Here is a 16,619-nt window from a genome sequence, read left to right as displayed (position 1 = left end):
GGGTGGTGGAGAAAGTCCGGGCGCATTAAACCCTGTTTTTACAATTACACGTCAGAATCTCTCAAAATGCAGTGCTGCTAAATAATTCAGAATTGAATTATTGTTTTGTTTTGGTGTTCTTTTGGTTGTTCCAGTTGGTAGCTGTTGTGTGAGCAGGAACTGACTGAATCTTCCCCTCAGGATGCTGAAATACCATTCTGACGAATGCGGCTGTTAACTGAGGGGGAAAATGCTGCGAGAATGGTCCAGAATCACTAATGAAACGTGGTGCAAATGCAGCACGCCGTGCTGAGTGCTGTAAGCAGTCTGAAAAACCCGCCCCCAGAAAAAGCCTGCCTGCAGCAGCTGTCCCGCACACACACACACACACACACACACACACACACACTGAGGAAGAGGAGGGAGGAGAGGGAAGCAAAGAAAACTGCAGTTGAAGAGAGATTAGAGGAAAGAGCTGACTAGGCACAGCCATTCAAACAGTGATGAAGGAAGAAGAGACGTGAGGCAGCTTTACCCACAGCTGGCGAGCAATAGACAAATGCATGATACTGGGACGGCACCTAGAAAGAGACCAAACCAGCTCATCATTGTGGATAAAAAAAAAAAAAACTGATGCATCTCACAATGCAATCATCATTATACATCACCAGACATTCATTGCACTTAGGCTTATTTTGCTATACACCAAGCACGCCGATACATTATGATTAATGTGCTTTATATGATTGCACATGAGAACTGCCTAAGAGCTTGCTCTTTCCTTTAGGACAGTAAAGACTAATTTAAACGATAAATTCAACAACAACAACAACAAAAAAGAGAGAAGAAATTAATTGGACTATCGCTCCATACGCTTTAAAAGCAATGCATTTTCGAAGTAATATTCATGAATAATTATATTCAGTTTATTTGTATTTATTCAGTTCAATATGACAAGAAATGTTTAGAACACTGATATGTTGGGTGGAAATGTTGTATCTCCATAACCAGAAATCATTACAATTTACAGTTACAATTCATGTCTGTCTGTCTGTTTTGCAAATATTTAAGTATTAAAAAAAGAGCATGTGACTAAACCTCGTAACTCCATTGGATCCTCAAACTCTCTACAACCTCATAACTCCACCCCGCGTCTATCATGAATGAAGTCAAACTGCAATACAAGGGTAAATAAAGAACAGGTTCTTTGAATAAGTACAGCATTTTGTTTTTTTTTTACTCAAGAAACTCTTTATAGTCCCTCCATTTTTCAAGATTCCATGATCGCTGAAAACAGCGCAAAAAAAAAAGTTACTTTTTTTGGCGATCCTGCATAATTTTAGCCTGGAATTCCAGACCTAAATCCGACAGATTAAGGGTCTAGCATTGAGTAATGAAAATCGCCCAACTCGAGGGGCGGCACCAAGCATGCATTTGAAAATCTCACTGGATAACACTACGACCAATCACAACAGTTTTCGCTAAGCCCCATACGCTTAGCTACCAGCGGAGCTAACTGGTAGATTAGACTCCTGCCGTATTCGGTCGACAAAACAGCAAAAACTTTCCTCTTTTAGATAAAAAGCCAAGTCTAACTCTTTCATTGTAGCGACCAAAGCCGTTTCAAACAACTGGTGTTCATTCATAGCCATCTTGCAGTGTTTACTAATGACTTCGACGTCACGGCGCTGTCGTCATCTTTTAGCTCGCCTCTGGCCCGCCTACATCAGATACACCGATGTGATTGGTGCAGCTCGGCTACAAGGGCATAGTTAATGAGCATCATTACTCAATGCCAGAGTGACTCGCTGAGCAAATTCAAATTGTGCTCTCGCGAGAACTCTGGATTTCCAGGGTAGAATAATTGTCCATTTCACCAAAAAATAATAGCAAAAAAAAAAAGTCTCAGAAACAATAAATTAGAATGATCTAATTGAATTATCTCTAACTTAAAGTTGTAATGCATTATTTTCATCAGGATACATTATGTCAGTGTTCTGTGTGAAACAAAGCAAACCTTTCTCACCTGCCGTAAGTGCCAAGGACAGGGCGAAGCGATCAAGAAAAATGGATGAATGACCAAATAAAAAGTATGATATGTTTGATAGTACATAAGAGTTACTAAAAGTGCTGTATGCCACGAAAGAGAACTAAATTCAGTACTGACATATGACCCATGTCAGACTGGCTGCGGTTATCTGTGTGTGCATTTACCGCCTGTCAGCGCAAACGGAATTGTGTTTTCTTTCTAGGTGATCGCAGAGACCATTGGCGGCAGTTCTACCGTCTACTTATGCTTACGATGCTTTTGGGAAGCGCAGCCCAAAATGACATCTACTACTGAGGGGACTGAACAATCAGTTAGCAATAGGCTAACAAAACAAAACGATCCTATACTCATGAGAACACGTACATCATTTACACTCGACCCTAACCGGAGCGACACAATGTGTTGGCCACTCTGCCTGAAGGACCCTCCCAACATCTATATATAACATCCATAAACACATGAACAAAAACACGGCCCATCTGTCTAATTACATACATGTCCACACATGTGACTCAGATCTGTGCTGTTTTCAATGCATTTGCCTGAAGGACATTTGTTTCCCGACTGCTCTTTAAAAAAAAAAAAGCTAATCTTCACACTTAATCAACATCTTGCAATATGCTTCAGAAAAAACAACAACAAGAATGCACACGCATTGCAGTATAGATATGAAAGCAGCACAGAACAGGAGCTTCAGGTTTGTGGCTCAGGTTTGCTGTGCATGCTGGGGATTTGTACAGAGACACTTATGAGTGATTGTGCAAGCCTTTGAATGGGCGTCAGCTGCAGTTGTACATACGGCAGCAGTGCAGATTGTGTGGGATGAAGCAAACTAATGTAAAACTCGTCATGGTGTGTGTGTGTGTGTGTGTGTGTCTACATACTAATGCCCCAGCAAAATACTGTAATGCTGATTTGTGCCATTTAAAAAACAAAAGTGTACACTACTGGTCAAGAAATATGGGTTTTTCAATTATCAATATCTACAAAGCAGGACGGCTGATTGCCAATAAAATGCAGATACATACTATAATTTCACAAAGATAAAATATTTTCTAATGAATGCGCATTATATGCAATATTATTATGTATAACATAATTTTTACACTTATAAAAGTGTAGATAAGTAAACACTGTTAATCAGCCAAGCATGGCAGAGTTATTTGCTAATGCTGATAATATCAAAATGACCAAATATCAGCCTGGCATGAAGTCATTTCAAAGATCTGAAAGAGTTGCAATGTTTTGCTCACATGGCACATAATCTCTAGCATGAATCAGCATTCTGTACAAACTGATCCCAGTATGATAGTTCTGTCAATAAACTGCAGTGTTTCAGTGTGGGTCGTGATAGTGCAAAAGTGCATCATCATAATCTGCTACAACAAAACCATCAGCATCACTGATAACATAAATTTCTCGCTCACCTCTTAAACGGGACATACTGGAGCAAAGGTGCCCGAACACACACACACACACACACACCAGAACATAAACAGACGCTGATCCAATTGGGGAGTTCAGTCACGCAGCAAAGCTGCGATTGGTTAGAGACCGACTGCATAGCAGAGAAGCAGCTTTACTCAGCAATAGTCCTCCTGTCTTGTGCCTCTCCAGTTCTCCCTTCTGAATAACATTGGTCTCAGTCCTTATGAGTGTGTGTGTGTGTGTGTGTGTGTGTCCTATCCTCTTTTCTCTACCTCCTTCTCTTCCTTTTGCATTCTCCCTCTTTCCCTTTCCTGCCTCCGGCTCTCCCTGCAGCACACACACACGTGATTGTCCAATGAGACCTGGCTGATGGAAAGTGACCTCTTCATCTTTGACTGATACTGATACAGGACAGCATTTAGTCAGCAGCAAAGGCCAACCGGACAGCCTCTGCCTAGAGGTTCATTAAAAATATGATGAATATACAGTATATGACAAATGCAAATACACCTGGCAGTAAAATAATGTAGCATCTGTATACTAAACTATATAAAAAAGGTGAAAAACATATTTTAGAAAGGTGCATATGAAGTTGAAGTCACGTTAATAGATGCTGCAGACAATGAATGTTGTCCTTATAATTTTTACATTAGGATATATGCTCTTTATACGATTGTCATCTTAAAGGATAATTCCGGTATTTAACACCTTGAGTCTATATTATAGTTTGTTTTGGATGAACAAGAGTGGTGGACAACATTTTTTTGACAATGGTTCCTCTCTCGAGTTTTTGACTATAAAAGAATTGGCCATGGACCCATTTAACATTGGAGTCAATGTGCGTGTCCGAAAATGTCATTAAAACAGCCTTTAACATTAGTTTTCAAAACTGTGCAACTCACCGAGTGGTTAGTGATGTTAGTTGATGTTCCAAAAACAAAAAGTGTTGCGAAATACAGTTTCTGTCGTGTTTTATTCGTCATTTTGTAAAATCCCATTGAATTCTGTTGAAGGACTGAGTGCTCGTTAATATAAATGCGCTACCGGAAGTGGAAAGGGGGCTGTTTACATTTGGTCGATGTAGTCTTTTTGCTCGCTTCCGTTTCTCATAAGGCTAGCGAGCAGAGCTCTTTACCGCAGTTTTTGACCGCACGAATTCTAACCATATTGAAAGACGTGACCACTGACCAGTGCAATATGAAGTTGAACTCGACTGTGACCTTGAGTGTCCCGCGAGACATAAACATCGGTTATCGCCATCAAGTGGTCGGGAGTGTGCTAACGCTTCAGATTCAAATATTGAGCGGAAGTTACACGGTTGTGAAGTGTCTGAAAAAATAGTTCCACTATAGCAAAATAAACGGATTGGAATCATATATTGCGACGATATATAGTTTATAATCATCAACGAACACCACTAACCACTCGGTGAGTTTAACAATTTTGTAAACGAACATTATTGGCTGTTTTAATGACATTTTCGGATATGCCCATTGACTCCAATGTTAAATGGGTCCATGGCCAATTCTATTATAGTCAAAAACTTGAGAGAGGAACCATTGTCAAAAAAATGTTGTCCACCACTCTTGTTCATCCAAAACAAACTACAATATAGACTCAAGGTGTTAAATACCGGAATTATCCTTTAAGTATCTAAACATGATGCTGTGATGCATGTACACACCACCACCATTCAAAGTTTTTTGATAAAAAAAAATACAGTATAAATTGTAATATTGTGAAATATAACAGTTTAAAAGATTTACTTAATATACTTTCAAATGCTATTTATTTTTGGCAAAGCTGAATTTTCAGCAGGCATTTTTCTATTCTTCAGAGTCACATGATACTTCAGAAATCAGTCTTGTATGCTGATTTGGTGCTCAAAATCATTTATTATTATCAAAGTTGAAATCAGTATTTTTGTGGACACTGTGTTTTTTTTCAGGATTCTTTTTAAGAATAGAAAGTAAAAAAACAAAACATTTACAGTATTTAAAAATTTTCTATCATTATCATTATTTCTGGTCAGTTTAATGCGTCCTTGCAGAATAAAAAAAAGTGTAAATTTATTTCAAAGCAAACCTACTGACCCCAAACTTTTGAACAGCAGTGCAGCTCATAGGTTAGTAATCACGTAACCGGCATGTAACGCTACAGATTAGCACACCTGATTTTACAGTAATTTATACAATATATTTATAACATTTTAAAAACAATTTTAATCCCACCATTTCAAAATATTAACTTTAATCCTAATGCCTCACAATAAAAAAGTAATGTCAGAGTGGTGTTATTTTTATAACCCTAATCGAAAATATGTTGAGCTGGAAAATGCTACAACTAATATCAAAATCATAAATATATATTTTTTTAAGTTTTTCAATGCTCATCCGGCTAAAAAATGTCAACAGTCTCACAAGTCTAGCACTAATAACCCTCTCATCTCCTTCTTCACTGATGACCTAAATTACATAACTTTTTACAATAACTGTTTTGCAATTGAGTTGCAAGATCCATTTTACTTTCATAATGCATTAAAACATGCTAATAAGTTTCAAGAAAATCTTTCAATGAAATTACCGGGATTCCCAAGGAAAAATGTTGACGGCACAAGAATAGGGAGGCCAGGGGACAATTCAGCGATCTGACAAAAATCTGTTCATGAAATAGAATCAATTTAGTGCTTTATCAGAACCAGAGCTTCCATTATTGAAAGGAGGCCCACAATATATTGGCAACGATGATGCAGAGCTGATTAGCAGGGAAAAAAATGATAGCGATGCTTGGCCTCAATAGCGCAGTCTATATGGTCATGATGTTTGTCTACAGTGAGAAAAGGGCAAACGGGTTTGTTCAGTTAAACAATAATGAGGAGAGAATGGAGTCGTGCCTAATTAGTATATTCAGCTCTTTTGCATTATTGTCTTTTTTGGCAATGTAGAAACAATAATCGAGTCAAGCGAAGTTAGCTATCTGCAAGCTTTGGTTGTAATAAGACAAGTTATCATTTCCTTTTTTTAAATTAATGTTAACTCTACTGTGATTTCAGCTGAAACGTGGCTCTAGGCAAATGAGGCTGGACATAATTAACGTGCTAGTTAGGATAGAAATAAACATGCAAATGTAGGTCAGTGAAAAATTTACAAGATCCCAAACTCTAATGCAGCTGAAGCATTTGCTATTCATTAAAGCAAATGAACCCTGTTTTTCAGCCGATGCGCAAGTACTGTTGTCTTTAATATAACCAGGAAACAGGTGGAGGGATGGTCTGCATCCTGAACCCCTGGAGAGAAAGCTCTGTCTCACACTCACTCTTAAATAGGCCTGACGCAAAATTCAACGACGTCTCAGGGTCCAAAATTCACCCAAACAAAAGCAGTGGGAATTGAGAAAATGTATACCATGGTCTGGGTGAATACTCGATTCTGATTGGCTGCGGGGCGTCCATTAAAAAGTGATGTAGGACACCTAAAGAGTTCTAAAACCATTAGATTTCAAATGTAAAACTAATTAAAATATAAACTAATGTTTTAAAAATGTGTTATTTGGCAAGTGAACATGGTGTAAGCGGGTTAATGCCCTTCGAGGTGTCCATTGTCAGGTATTAATGGGCACCTCGTCGGGCATTAACCCTTACGTACTGACCATGAATGTGTGTTTTGCATGATTTCAAAACGTTGTCCCAAACACTCCCTATCTTCCGATGTTTGGAAACAGGAAGTCCTGCCTCAACAACACTCATGTCATTGATTGAGCCAATGTTATTATGTCAGCACTTTTATAAATTAAATAAATAGAAGTAAATGAAAGTAGATACATCTTTGTGTGTCCGTTTTTGCAACCAACTAGTAACAGCAAGTAGGGGTGTAACAATACATCGATCAAACGTCTAACGATACGATGCATCGATGCCACACATAAAATATTCAGGGCTCGCAAAATCGCCCGCCCGACGTCCCGGGGCTATTGTGTTTTCTAGTCGGGCTACCAAAATGCATAACCGGCCTGCCCGACGGGCTATCTGAAATAGTGTTCGCTTCAGTCTTGTTATAATCAGATTCAGCGCGCTCTTCGTCTTCAATCCGCAGTGGCGCCGAACAGAGCGCACGTCAGAAACAGAGGACAGGGTGTGTGTGTGTGTGTGTGTGTGTGTGTGTATCTGAGCCTCATTGGTCTGTCACTGCTCGTCAATGTCAGAATATTAGAGATTACCAATCAAATCAAAGTAGGCGGGATTTATATTCACAGAAGCGGCTGAGCGCGAATTTGAGCAGTGCGACTCGACGCTTCAGTTTATGGTCAAGTGCAATAATGTAAGTAGCTAAACTAAATATTTCACATTTGACTTTTTTTTTAGGTCATAAATGTTAAACAAATGACAAATTATCAGGCAAACGAATTTACTTGTCTAATTTAGCCATTTTGAACTGAAAATAGGCCTTTGTAACGTGACTCGTGGAATGTAATTCGTTTACTGTCATTGTGAGGGGACGAGAAACAAAGCCGTTTTCATCTTGTTAATCACAATATTAATAACGAATGTGTACATGTTGAGAATTAATATAGTACAATTTGTAGCCTTCAGTAAATTAAAAAAGTTCAGCTTTAGGAGGGGAAGAGACAGGGCAAGATGAGGAGACAGAGAAAAAGAAAGAGTGATGGATAAGAAGTGAGAGCAGGTATTGACAAATACTGCCCGCTGACATGGTTTTAAAGCTATTTCTTATCCTTTTTTTGGCCTTCAAACGTCTTGAAATGCACATATCAGAGAAATAAAATATTTGAACCCCCTAACAACCTTACATTTAGGACCTATTTGATTATAAAGCCCTGTCTACGGCCCTGTATTAAGATCAATAATGAATGTGTACATATTGTGAATAAATTGTATAAACTTAGTTAGGCTACCTGGCTTTCCTAGTAGCTTTCAGTAAATGAATGTGTCTGATAAAATGATTCATAAATCAACCTATCAGCTGACCCCGAGTTTACTTTCATAATTGACAGACAAAAATGAAAAGCCTATCAGTCAAAGCTCAGCTTTAGGACGGGAAGAGCCAGAGCAAGAGAAAAACAAAGAGAAAAAGAGTGATGCTGATGAGGAGAGAAAAATAATCAGCTGTGTGACATGGTTTTAAAGCTATTGTTGTCCAATTTTTTTGGCATTCAAAACATCTTAAAATCCACATATGTAGATCAGAGAAAACAACATTTTCTCGGGCCCCCGAGAAAATTATTGCAGATTGGCCCCCGAACACCCCTAACTAGTCTACCTCACATTTGGGACCTCAGTGATGATAAAACCCTGCCATCTGCATCTTAATGAAACTAGTTAATTGTGAGCGTTAGACCCTAACCCAAAGTGTTACCTTTTTTATCATACCCGGCCGGGGGCTGAGCCACAGACAGATTCATGTTCCACACTGGTCACACACATTTCACTTCAGAGAACCAGATGTATATTTGTATTGATGATTCTAATTTGATTATTTTATATCCAATTGTTGATATTTGTGTTTTGAAAAAGTTTTTGATTCATGTTTTGACTCCTAACCAATTTTCTACATTAAAAATTGTCTTTTTATGTGGGCTAGTAAAATTCATTTCGGGCTACCAAAATCTGAAGAGTGCCTGCCCGAAGGGCTACCAGCGATTTAGAAATTTTGCGAGCCCTGAATATCGATATACGGTACCTTTATTTTGGCAATCCACATCCTCACTTAACATTTCTCAGCTGAAATAGACGCCTGACAAGATTGATTGAACCCTTTGTCACGAAAGCCGGTGTTTTCCACTGTCAAGGCATCGCAAGTTCATGTTTTACAGCAGAAACGACAAAGCCCGAAAAGTATGTTTTAGCAAATCAGTGCGCAGTATTCAGGTCAGGTGACAAGGCTGCTAGTCACTTTGAAAAGACGCGCTAGCTGAGAGGAGTTTACGTCAAAGCTGACTAAAAGTGATCCAGGATGGATTTCAACGAATGGATTTCATCTTCTTCGGGGCGTAAAAGGAAAATAAAACGTTTTCAAGAGGGTGTGCAATTTTCAAAGAGTTTAATTAAACTTTCATGCTATATATTTTTGGATGCATTTGTGAGTTAATAAACGTAACTGGTTGTGTACACTTGGCACATAATATCTAAATATCGACTAATCGATCGATATAGCCCTGAATCGAATCGTAATCGCATCGCATAATTTTTTGAGGTATCTGCAAATATCGTATCTCTGGCTGAGAGAATCGATATCGTATCGCATCGTGATGAACTGTCCGATTTACACCCCTAAGTATCAACTCATTAAAAAGAAGTCAGACAAACCCCTTAAGTTAAGAAATAATTAGTGATCATTCGTTTTTTAATTATAACCTAAATTAAAACTAGTCTAATTATAAAAAAAACAGGCCCAAGTCCTTCAATATGTCCTGCCTGAACTTCCCGTTTAGTTAGAAGAGACTTAAAGACAAAAAAGGAAAACTATGTTATCAGAATGGTGCACACAAAATTTTACAACAAACATTTTGTCATCCTGAATTACTTTTGAAGACATGCATCAGTGACTGTTTTTAAGGCAGCCTGGATTTCTTTGATTTGTTCATATTGCTTTAGTCAGAAAAATAACAACAAAGTGTTCTGTTGTGCAATTCCAAAAAAACATTACTGTCACCTGGCCAAGTTTTACTCACATTTGGCACTTGGCGAGTGTCCATTTTGGACCTTGTACTGTATAGTAGGGCTGCACGATATGAGGAAAAGCTGCGATGTGCGATAACATTGTTTAATATTGTGATGACGATATGACTTGCGATAAATGTGATTGTTAACTATACTGTTCCCATGTCTTAGTGCTTTAATAGGTTCTTTGCGTGATAGGTCAAACGTTTATTACCTGCCTGGTTCAGAATACACGATTTTAGCGCGATTTTAGCACGATCCGTTTGACGTATGGGTGTCGTGGAGATTCGTAATAACGACAACGGGCGTCGGGACGCAAGATTCGATCGTAACATCTCGTACAGTGTGTCATAGTGGGCGACAACCTACGTCGCGGCTGCGATGCTTTACGACAGAAAGACTATAGCATGTTTAATTCTTTAACGGTCCTCCACGACGGGTTGAATATGTGAGCGAGGCGAGACGTGAGTGAGTGCAACAGTGAGTGTGTGTGTGCGCCAGTGAGCGTGTGTGTGTGTGTGTGTGTGTGTGCGTGAGCGAGCGAGTGAGTGAGCGAGCGAGGGACAGTGTGTGTGTCTGTGCGTGCGAGTGAATGTTTGCGAGTGAATGTGTGTGTGTGACGGCATGCGATGTCTGGTCGGAAAGCAACGTGTAGTCTGACATGTTTCTTGTCCACGACAAGATTTTAGGAGTCAAAAACGTGTAAGTTAGTGCTAATCTGAACCAGGCATTATTCATCGTGTCAGGCTGTCTGTTGCGATGTGTTCATCGCGGGAGTTCATATCGCGATAACGATGAAAATTCGATGTATCGTTCAGCCCTACTGTATAGTCTATACTTAAAAATTATTTGGAAACATGACTGGGTGGTCTAAATGAAAAAAGAAACACACACACACACACATTAGCACACACCTGCAATGAAGACAGGTGTGATAAATGCCGTAGGTTACCCAGATCTGCAAATGCACACATTCTCCCTGGTGGTACTCCCAAACATGAGTAATGCAGCAAGACAGCAGCTCTGCGTCTGCACCACAGGATGGTTAGAGAGAACTGTTAAGGCGCTCTCTCCGAGGAGAACCTTAAATCTACATGCAGAGCTTCCTTCATGCTTGCTTGAAAAACAGTCCGGTAACTATTAAGACAAATCTGCTGGAAAAACAACTGCATGAATTAATTAATATCTCGAATTATCTGACTAGGTAGCGCATCTCTTTCTGTCATCCTCTAGCATTCTCATCCACATCGTTTTTATGGACAGTGTTTCAGGATCACATAAAAGTATTTTCTTTCCCCAATTATTCTCAATGCTGCAGATCATATTAAGCAGAACAGAGAAAGACACTAAAACATGAGATATTATAAGCTTAATTCTTAAGGCATTGCATGGTGTTGTAGCCTTAAGAATAGCATTGCCTTCACTTCTTAAATGCGTTACAGTGAATATGTGCCTAGAAATTATTAATTTTAGCTTATGTATCAGTGACATTCAAAATGCTTAACGTTAATAAACCATATTTTATGCATATTAATCATTATGATTTTGACATGTAAACATTGTTAGGGATGCGAACTAAAAGGAACTGAATGATTCTAGCACTTTTCAGGATTAAATATTGATTAAGCGTTTTTTATTCCAATCAAAATAACTGGTTCACGTGAGTAATTCAATCAGGAATCTGACTATACTGGTCATCCTGTATGTTTCAAAAACCATTAAAGGAACCAAATTATTTATTTGACTATTTCTCTTGACTTTAATTGATTTATTTATTTTTTTAAACAAAAGGACAAACTACAATGTTGCATAGTAGAGCTGCTCGATTAATCGTTAAAAGATTGTGATCTCGATTCAAACACCCATGCGAAGTAATTCCTACTAAATGACTTCTATTAAACCGGAAAATTCAAATCTGCGTTGGCGCTGACCCAGAAAAAGTGTGTCTTTTCAACCACACATATCATTATTTCTGTGTTGCAAATGTTCATATTATCACAGAAGTACTGGAATAAAAGTTTATACTTTGGATATAAACCCTGATGTCTACGGTAGCGATCAAAATAAAGCAAATCACCTTTTGAAAGTAACTTGGAGCTTCAAATAACGATTAAAACGACGGCGACCAGATGGCAACAAGTGACTGTTAAAAATGTATTTGTCATTGAATCCTTCATTCAAGAGATTCGTTCAAAAACGCTGATTGATCCAGTAATGAAACAAGTGAAGCATTTATGAGTGAGTCATTGAATCAATCAAACCTATTTAATTTTAAAAAAATATATAATTTAGATTAATTAAATATTTTAAATAGACTGCAGCAAAACACTATGTCAGAACCAATGGTAGACGTTATTTTGTTTAGTTGTTTGTTCAGAATCATGGGAGAATCTCAGTTTGAAACAAAAAAAATCGTGATTCTCAGTTTACCCAGAATTGTGCAGCTCTACTGCATAAAACAAGCATTACTTGCAATATGTATCATTTACCATATCAGTGATTGGAATGTATTATGCACAAATAGCTCATCATTTTCATAAGACATACTATTTCCTTGGTAATATACAAAATAAACTACTGTCATATGGTAAATTATACATATTGCAAGTAATGCTTGTCTTATATTCCTCTATGCAGAAGAGCTGCACAATTCGGGGTAAACTGATTTTGTATATTACCAAGGAAATAGTATGTCTTATGAAAATGATGAGCTATCTGAGCATAATACATTCCAATCACTGATGCAGTTTAACACCACAAAGTAAAAAAAACAAACATCAGTGGTATCACTTTTGACCAGAAAGGACTTGTAAACATGATTGGCATAACATCCAATACAAAAGAAATAGACATAATTTACAAAAAAAACAAGCTCCAACCTTCAAAACAAGAGACCTAGCACCTTTTTCCTTTAATGCTGTAGCTGCCATTAAAAACTTACTGCACCAAATTCCTGCGACTTACACCTTCCTTGCGTTCACCAGCATCGGCCCTGTGAGCGACACCGTCCACACACAACCTAACAGGAAAAGCCACTTCCTCTCCAGCAGACGGTACTCATAATACCATGACAGCTCAAAGAAACCATAACACATCTACGCAATATTATCTAGCACCTATAACTGAAGCTGTGACAGTACACGACACGTATTGTTTATGTCGGACTGCGTAGAGTAAAGCCTGCATTTGTGGGCAACAGATGGGCACTGCAGCAGGTGAGAGCATAATGCTCATATTCAGCCATCAAATGCTTATTATTCAATGAATTTCATAGATATCGCTCCTTTCAATGCACAATTTTTGATTGTTATGATGCCAAATGCTAATTTAAGCAGACAGCATGCATTAATCATTGAGCACAATGGGAAACAGGCAGGAAGAATAACTCCCTGCGCAATATGGTTATGCCTCTCAACGCAGCAAGCAGATGCCGAGACAAGGAGACGAAAAAGACAAGGATTCCCTTTCGCCCGCAGAGTACTCGCACACACACACACACACACACACACACACATAGACTCACGCTTAAGTGGGGAGCAGGATGAGAAGGAGAGGAAAGAGAGAGCTCGTCTTGTTGCTTGACTACCCACCTCTGCGATGCCTGATGCAGTGTGTCCTGCTCGGCGAGGCTGAAGAAGAGTTGGGTGTGTGCAGCCAGATTGCCTCCGCCGAGCGTCAGGAACGACTGCGAGAGAGAGAGAGAGAGGGAGGGAGGGGAGATGAGACGGGAATGGTGAGTGGGTTTATCCTCCACGCTACCCTGTCAATGTGTGTGCCTGTGTATGCCTGAGTGCATGAGTGTGCGCGTGAGAGGGGGCGGATGGGAAGGAGAGAGACCAGAGCAGCGTGTATGTGTGAGCAAGTCTCCCGAGACAATGCCGGAGAATAGAGACTGTGGAACACAGTAGATGCATTAAACGCAGGGTCCCTCCCTCTTACATCACTCGAACACAGCGCTCTGCACAGTCAGCGCAACATAACCATATGGAGGAACAACGGGTGCAAGGAGGAACAGAGAGAGAGAGAGAGAGAGAGAGAGAGAGAGAGAGAGAGAGAGAGAGAGAGAGAGAGAGAGAGAGAGAGAGTCTTCTTAAAAATGTCTTCATAAAACCTGCTAAAATGTGTTTGGACAGGTTCTGGAAATGCCTCTACACTAATTTCTTCACCATAATGTTGGACTTGATATAATTTGCTGAGTCGAAGGACACTGGCTTCTCTCGAATAAATTTCAAACATAACATTAAACAGCATTTACAATGCATTTAGCTTCCATAATTAATCGGAAATGTATCCTTGTGAAACAGAATTTGTTGGGAAAGAACATACAGTGGGACATTGTTTTCTCAGTAAAACTCATTATTTTAAATGCTTTTTGTAATTTTGACAGAGTAAAAAAAAAATGCTGTTGTTAATTTAAGAACAGACAGGGCTTAGATTAAGCAAGGATTAGGCCTTAGTTTAATTAGAACATTTATAGGGGTGGGAATCTCACCTCACGATTCGATTATGATTCAGAGAGCTGCGATGCGATGATAAAATGATTATCGATGCATAGTTTTTTCTATACAGATTTCTTTTTTCTCACTGTGTGTGACTACTTGGTACTTTTAAAGCAAATAATTTGTAATGATCCATAATGAATTTACTTCCAATATATCTTATTGATCAAACAAATGGAAGTGATTTGGCTATAAATGTTGCGATGGTTTGTAATTCGCTTTGCCTTTTCTGAGTTGGTTGGAAGCTTTTAAGGTTGTCCTGTAGGGCTGTCACTTTACGTTCGAAAATTGATTGCACAATCGATCGGACCAACCAACACACGTTTCGAAAACGAAAATAGGGAATCGATTTGAACAGCCTTCTCTCGAAGCGCGTCCAGCTCGTCCCGCAGCGAACGCGCGTCACACCGCATCTGCAGGCTCTGACAAACACACATAACAGCAAATTATACTTCTTCATAATGTGTCTCTTTTTACAACAAAAATGTGAATTCTGCCGGTATCAGTCTCATGATACAGATACAGATTCGGGCTACAATCTCCTACATAGGCGAAATTTGTTTGACATTTCTAATCGTAAACACAGCCATGTTGAAGCCTGCAGTAATGTTTTTCATTGATGTTATGCCGACTCTGCTTATTGTTTTTTGAGATTGTTGCACTATTGTTCGTCATTGAGGACGAAACTTCACGCCAATAAATCATCAGAAATATTGCTGACTTGTGCGTGTCTCAAGCACCCTCTTTACGTTCGTTCTAATGCCTGTTAGTTGTCCGTGGATTTGTCTATATTTGGCGTTGAAAATGTAAACGTCTTTAGACATGGGAAATCGATTTTACAATTGATTCAATGCACACTTATGTCTCAAAAATCGAACAGGAATTTTTCACAAAAGTGACAGCCCTACTGTCCTGGTTTCCACATCAGCGCTGTTTGATCTGACAAGTGTGGTTTATAACAGAATTCTGCACCGAATGTGAATGCTCCAAATTAGATCTTGTTATTGTAATTAATTCTGTGGTGAATTCAAATGCTTTCTCACTGGATCTCCCAGGGCTGTGTAAAAACAGTGTTGTGTGATTGAGATCGGCCCATGAATAAACCTGTCCTGAGCTCACGCTGTGCTAAACGGTCCGTGCAGCTCAAACGAATAGGGCGGTTTCGTTTCTTTTGCCGTTAAATGTTTTTAATGGTGTCGCCCATTTGGTCGCAGTCTGGAGCCCTACTTGCATAAAGTGTGGCTCTTGTCCAGGTCCTTTTTCCCTTCAACTTCATAGCAGCCAAAGTTACGCAAGTTCTCGCTCAACCATCATGCGTCTCTGTTATGTGCACAGCTGCACGCCACAGACTGTCCAGCCGCCTTTTGCGTTCCGTCAACATTACGTTATCAATTAACATTTAGAAAATCTATTTTTTAAATTTGTGATTCGATTCAGAATCGTCCATGTCCGCATCGCGATGCTTCTAAGAATCGATTTTCCCCCTACCCCTAGATATTTAAGTAGCTTTATAAACGTGCCATAGAAAGAAAAAAACTACTGGTGTGCATCTTGAGACAAAACAATGGCACTCACATATTTTTAGACATGTCAGTGCAAGTTGCGTTCAGTTAAAACAGCTCAAACTTGCTTAAGCCTTGTCTGTGAAACCAGGGGAAATTTTTAAACCATCCTATTACTACAATAGCACGAAATCCCTTATAAAAATAGACTGTATCCAATGGTCCTGCCTTTCCTTTATTTCAGTGTCTGCACTATAGATAATCATCTCATTTTGCAACACAGATTGTATTAGCACATGCTTTATTATGAGACGCTTGCCCGGAGGCTTGGGGACTGCAGCAACTCTAGCATTGCATACTACTGTGTCGCTGGTCCTTGGCTCACGTCCAGTTTATCCATACTACAGCAGATCTCTATGCCACCTTTCTATTCCCATCTTTGCAGCTTGGAGACCACAAGGAAAGGAAACACCTCAACATTTAGC

General features: G+C 39.2%; 1 protein-coding gene across 7 annotated transcripts in view; it reads right to left on the bottom strand.

The window, feature by feature from the left end:
- Positions 1–16,619, bottom strand: part of kcnab2a (potassium voltage-gated channel subfamily A regulatory beta subunit 2a) — a gene marked incomplete at its 5' end in the record, with an annotated part of 93,527 nt that overhangs the window by 69,861 nt on the left and 7,047 nt on the right. For 2 of the 7 annotated variants that reach the window (XM_079598171.1, XM_079598174.1), the window contains one exon: positions 13,724–13,818. The exons of 2 other annotated variants lie outside the window; for them this stretch is intronic. Of the gene's footprint in view, positions 1–13,656; positions 14,014–16,619 lie in introns of those variants that run through there. 3 more of the 7 variants (XM_079598170.1, XM_079598176.1, XM_079598173.1) reach the window with 2 other exon arrangements.

This window comes from Phoxinus phoxinus (assembly GCF_949152265.1).
Source record: "Phoxinus phoxinus genome assembly, chromosome: 22".
Taxonomy (NCBI): domain Eukaryota; kingdom Metazoa; phylum Chordata; class Actinopteri; order Cypriniformes; family Leuciscidae; genus Phoxinus; species Phoxinus phoxinus.
Note: the sequence above shows the minus strand (reverse complement) of the source record. Positions and strands in the feature narration are given on the sequence as shown.